This window comes from Ahaetulla prasina, chromosome 7 (assembly GCF_028640845.1).
Source record: "Ahaetulla prasina isolate Xishuangbanna chromosome 7, ASM2864084v1, whole genome shotgun sequence".
Taxonomy (NCBI): domain Eukaryota; kingdom Metazoa; phylum Chordata; class Lepidosauria; order Squamata; family Colubridae; genus Ahaetulla; species Ahaetulla prasina.
In genome coordinates, this window is record NC_080545.1 from 9,480,136 (window position 1) to 9,486,135 (window position 6,000).

At 42.1% G+C, this 6,000-nt stretch overlaps 1 protein-coding gene across 2 annotated transcripts in view; it reads left to right on the plus strand.

Annotated features, from left to right (window-relative positions):
* RELN (reelin) overlaps positions 1 to 6,000 on the plus strand; it is a 457,527-nt gene that overhangs the window by 450,149 nt on the left and 1,378 nt on the right. The gene's annotated exons all lie outside the window — the stretch shown is intronic.

A 6,000-nucleotide genomic window follows, 5' to 3' on the forward strand; every position in this document is an offset into this window, starting at 1 on the left:
GCTTCACAGTGCTTTACAGCCCTCTCTAAACAGTTTACAGAGTCAGCCTATTGCCCCCAATCAGTCAGTCGTTCAGTAATATTTATTTGGTCAATGACGAAGGACTGCAGAAGAAACATCTGCAGACATTTCTGGCCAAATAGAAGCTTTCAAAGAAGGTGCTCCAACTCAAAAGTTGGACTTGCCAATTCTCTTTTAGGGATTTAGCTGGGAGTGGATTCATGCTATATTTCCCGATAATGCCACACTTCGTTAGACCTGCAAGAGTGGCGTGCTCAGAGGTCCCCGAGATTAAAAGTCCTATATTTAACCATGAGCAGGCTTCCCATTTCTGTCCAAAAGGATGCAGGACCAGAACTGCAGAAGTTCAGCCTGCAATTCAGTCCTTTTCCAGATGGTCTAGGTCCATGATAGCGAACCTATGGCATGCACGCCACAGATGGTACACGGAGCCGTATCTGTGGGCATGCGAGCGTTGCCCTAGCTCAGCTCTAACACGCATGTGAGCTCTGGCCAGCTGATTTTCAGGCCTTCTGGGCCCATGAAAAGTTGGAAAACTGCTTGTTCCGGCTTCCGGAGGGCCTTCGGGAAGTAGGGAAGGCCGTTTTTGCCCTCCCCAGGCTCCAAGAAAGGTTCTGGAGCCTGAGGAGCGCGAAAAATGGGCCTACCGAGCCCACCGTGCCATCGCATGCCAAAAGCGGGGGGAGCGCAGGGAGTCACGTGCGCATGCGTGGGGGGCCAGGGCACATTGAATTATGGGTGTGGCCACGTGCACGACCCCCTACGCGACCCCCGCTTTTGGCACGCAACAGCAAAAAGGTGAGCCATCTACTGGTCTACTTTGTGACGTACAATTGCACGTTCTTCAACATAATTTGTGTAGATCCCTCAATCTACAAAATTAGCAGAGGGTCAAATGTTACCGACTTTTCAACTAACACTAAAGTTTAGTTATTTTGATCTTGGTCCATGACTGTTAATAGAGTTTTTACTTTCTTACTTACCTCACTAATTTTGAAGAGAAGTGGAATTTATTTTTATTATTTTTGCAAATGTTAATTAAAATCATGGCTGACTAGGGAATTCTGAGAGTTGAAGACTACATGTCTTAAAAGTCACCACGTTTGAGAAACAGCAGTATAGGAGATAGCCAATAGTTTATCCTATGATTGGAGATTTATTAAAGTCCCATCCAAATGATGGAATTAATTCTGAGCATCTCCACATGGCCTTCTGGTTTGAACATTCTGCTTTCCAATGAGGACAATTTGTAATTCTTTTCGATTTACAAATACTCCCAAATTCCTCTAATGAACCAAGACACTCCGTGTGGGTCTGTTAGTGGAGAATAAGTTAGTTTAAAGCAGGAGAGGTGTACAGTAGTGGCCAAAATTGTGGAAACCTTTTGGGAAAAGAGTATTTTCTAAAACAAGCTAGTAACACCACTTTTTTTGCAGTAGTACCATAAAATCATATATCAATGGAAAGGTGATTTAATCAAGAAGATAATGCAATAACTTTTAGGAAGAGTTTGCTATTGATTTGCTATAAAAAAGAAAAGTGAAACATGTAAAAAAAAAGAGATATACAAAAATTATCAACATAGAAAAAACGAGATATATAAAAATTATCCCCATGTCAGTGAATATTTAGTTGGGTAAACTTTAGCATGAATTACGGCCTTACACTCTTCCCATGGAGTGAACCAAGTCTTTTAGTTCTGCAGCTGTTCTAATGTGAAACCAAGATTGAAGGATGGCTTCTATTAACTGGGTTTTATTGCTGGGTCGCTTCTGACTAGCAAGTTTCTTTAGTTGGCTCCATAGATTTTCAATTGGGTTAAGGTCTGGGCTTTATTTATTTATTTATTTATTTGCATTTATATCCCGCCCTTCTCCGAAGATTCAGGGCGGCTTACACTATGTCAAGCAATAGTCTTCATCCATTTGTATATTATATACAAAGTCAACTTATTGCCCCCAACAATCTGGGTCCTCATTTTACCTACCTTATAAAGGATGGAAGGCTGAGTTAACCTTGGGCCTGGTGGGGCTTGAACCTGCAGTAATTGCAGGCAGCTGCTGTTAATAACAGACTGTCTTACCAGTCTGAGCCACAGAGGCCCTAAATCTTCCCAAACCATTCCAGCAGTGGAATAGGATTATCTTGAAACTCCAAAAAAAAAAAAAAAGTGGTGTTATTAGCCATCAAACTTCAAAAATACTCTTTTCCCAAAAGGTTTCCACAATTTTAGATCCACTACTGTAGATCTGAATCTGATCCCAGAATGTCTTTCCTTTGTCCTCTGCTAAGTCAACTAAGGAGTGCCACTTTCTGCTGTAGCTTAAAATAAGACTGCATTGCACACAAGTGGGTATAAAGGTGAAATCTGAGTTCTTAGCATGGCAAATATCTTGGGGGAGGATAGATTTTTTACTACACATTGAAGAGATCACAGCCAATCTGTAATTGGCCATTCAGTTGCAGTCTTAGACTGCCATCTAGAGGCTAAAAGGCTGCATGGCGCAGGAATTAACTTTTGCAGCCATCATTTCAACAAATGTTGATTTGACAGGTAGTTCTCGATTTACAGCGGTTCGTTTAGTGACCGTTTGAAGTTACAACGGCTCTGAAAAAGTGACTTATGACCGTTTTTCACACTTACGAGTGTTGCAGCGATCACACAATCAAAATTCAGATGATTGACAACTGGTTCATATTTATGAAGGTCGCAGTGATCGCCTTTTGCGAACTTCTGATGAGCAAAGCCGATGGGAAAGCCAGATTCACTTAACAACCGGGTTACTAATCAACCACTGCAGTGATTCGCTTAACAACCATGCCAAGAAATGGTCATAAAATGGGGCAAAACTCACTTTTTTTTTTTTGGTTTAAAAAAGTTTTATTTTAATATTCTTATCCAATAACATATCCAATAACATATTTAATGTACCATCATATACAATTAATCGGATCTGCCCGGTCATCACCCCCTTCCTTTTACTCTCCTTCTCTACCTTCTTCTACTTTCCACAACCATCCTCCCCCTCTCTTATCTACGTCCTCTCCTCCTTCCTCCCTTCTCCTTTCTTCTCCCTCTTCTATCCCTCTTCCTTCCTTTCCTCTTCCTCCTCTTCTCTTTCCTACCTCCTTCTCTCTTCTACTTCCTTCTTTCCCATCATTCTGAAGTGGTAGCCGGGCAGCAAAACTCACTTAATGTCTCGCTTAGCTATAGAAATCTGGGATTCAATTTGTGGTCGTAAGTTGCGGGTTACCTGTGTATCTACCTGAGCCATTTCCCAAACAACTAAATAAATAAACTGAGATTTATAAAACTGGATGCCTACGAATAATATAAAAAATACTTCAGTCAAATTTTTAGAATGTATCTACTTGAGTCACCTGCAAACATCAAAAGCTACTGTCAATCATCGTAAATTAACGACCCTCATAATCCAGGGATGAAATCTAAAAATTCTCCCTACTGGTTCTTTGGGTGTGGCTTAATTGGTGGTGTAGCTTCATGGTCAGGTGGGCATGGCCAATAACAATAAATAATAAAAATAATAAAGAAAGTACACAAAACAATAAGTGGTACCAAAAACCAACTTTCACACCTTATGCACACACAACACAACACAACACAACACAACTGACTCACACGTAATGTAAAAGCAGCTGCACTTCACCCAAAATGGCCCCTGCAACAAGCAGGAACCTCACACAGCCACAAAAAGCTCAAAAATCAACTTGCACACTTTACACACACACACAACACAACACAAAACAACACAACTGATTCACACAAACCCACAAAATGTCACATACAGCTTGGTGAGATTTTATGTGTTTGTGTAGTTAGAGTGAAACACTACAGAAACACACCAAATCTCAGAAAGCTGCACAAATATTTTATTTAATTTATGTTTTTAGATAAAAGCAGCTAAATTTAAAACTTCCTTAACTTTAAATTGCTATGTCTAAAAAACAAAACTCCTAAAAAAAACCCCAATTAACTATTTTTTTTAAAGCTTCCCCCCGCCCTCCCCTAAAAAAAACCCCAGTTACTTTACCTAATTCAAGGGACAAGGCAGGCAGATTGAGCTGTTCACTGATGAGATGGATTGCAGGCAGGCCGATTGAGTTGCTAGCAGGAAGAAAGAAGCAGGAAGCTGCAAAGTAGGCAAGTGGGGACCAGGCAATTGGGTGGGCATGGGCATGGGCATGGGGGGGCAGGAATTTTTGCTACTGGTTCTCCGAACTACCCTCCCTCCATCGCTACCGGATCACCCAATCCGGTACGAACCGGGAGCATTTCACCCCTGCCATAATCCCCTGCAGGGTGGAGTCTGGGCAACTGAATGGAGCTAGCAGAGAGTTTTAATGGCCGGATGCCCTTCCTGTTGCCAATGCCGGAGTGTTGTTTAGCAGATACATTCTCAGTGTGCCCAGAGAGAGAAATATCCTCTACCTAGGATCGAACTCACAGCCTCCTGATTGTGAGGCGAGAGCGCCACCTCTAGGCCACCACACCAGTCACCACCAGCCTACAGTAACTACAATTAAATCAATGTGTGTTGCTCCAAAGTCAGCTTAGAGCGTAGAAGTGTGTAGCTTAACATTGGGCATCATTATTTGCCCATTATATATTTAGTCTGCTATTCTTTTATGTTCCCTATACTTCATTCTCTCTTTAGCAAGTTGATATATTCCCTAGTACGTTTCAACCAAGGTATACATTCGCACGTATGAATCTGCAATCATTAGATCTGAGGCTAGGCGGTGATAGCCGATGAAAACGTTTTGCTCAGTTTCCGAAACGAATTGCAATGAAATCACAGCAAGCGTTCATTATCATGCAGCATACTTAAATTTTAAGAAATTAGCTAGGTTAAGTTCAGCTCAAAGAACTTTGAGGAGTTTTCAGCTCAAAGCTCCTACTCTTTGGAATGAACTTCCCCCTGGTTTACGCCAAATATCGGACCTTCGGACCTTTCGCCGCGAACTGAAAACATATTTGTTTGTTCGCGCGGGGCTCTCTTAAATCGTCCAGATTTTAAATTTAAAATTTTAAAGTTTTAAATTGGGGTTTTTTAGATTTTATATATTTTAAATTTCTTGGCCAAACTGTATAATAAGTTTTTAATTTATTTTTAATTGTACATTGTTTATTTTTATTATGGCTGTACACCGCCCTGAGTCCTTCGGGAGAAGGGCGGTCTAGAAATCTAATAAAATAAATAAATAAAATAAATAACTGATAAAGAGTCACAGCAGGTCAGAACTGCCTCTGTGCTATTTGAAACACGGTAGCTTAGGCACTCAAATAAATGGGCAAATAAACAATAAACAGATTGATAGAATTGTACAGGTAGTCCTCAACTTATGGCCACCGTTGAGCCTCAAATTTCTGCTGCTAAGGCAGTTGTGAAGTGAGTGTTGCTCCATTTTACTTTTTTTTTTGCTGCAATCCTTAAGCGAACGGCTGCCATTGTTAAGTGAATCATGCAGTCGTTAAAAGTGAATGGCAGCTTTGCTTGCCGGGATGATGGCTGGGAAGGTCACAAATAGTGATCCCGTGACCTGCAACGGTCATAAATACATCCACCCGATTTTTTTGATCGGGTGACCATGGGGGGGATTCTGCCACAGTCCTAAGTGTGAAAATCAGTCCTAGGTCCAGTGGTGGGCTGCTGCCGGTTCAGACCGGTTCAGGCGAACCGGTAGTTCTGACGATCAGCTGGCCCCACCTACCTGCCCCCTCCCTATCCTGTCCTATATTTCCTTCTTTCTGGCTCAGCTGATTCGTGGGGCACAGCCGATTTCCGCGCCTCCACTGTTCTACTTACTGGGGCTGCCTTAGAAGGTAAACAGCTGAGTTTCAAATTGCTGTATTTTGAACGCTGCGCGCAAGCGCGTTAGGCGATCCCCGAACCGGTTGTTCAACCGGTCGCAGCCCACCCCTGCCTAGGTCCCTTTCTTTCGTGGCCGTTTCAGTCC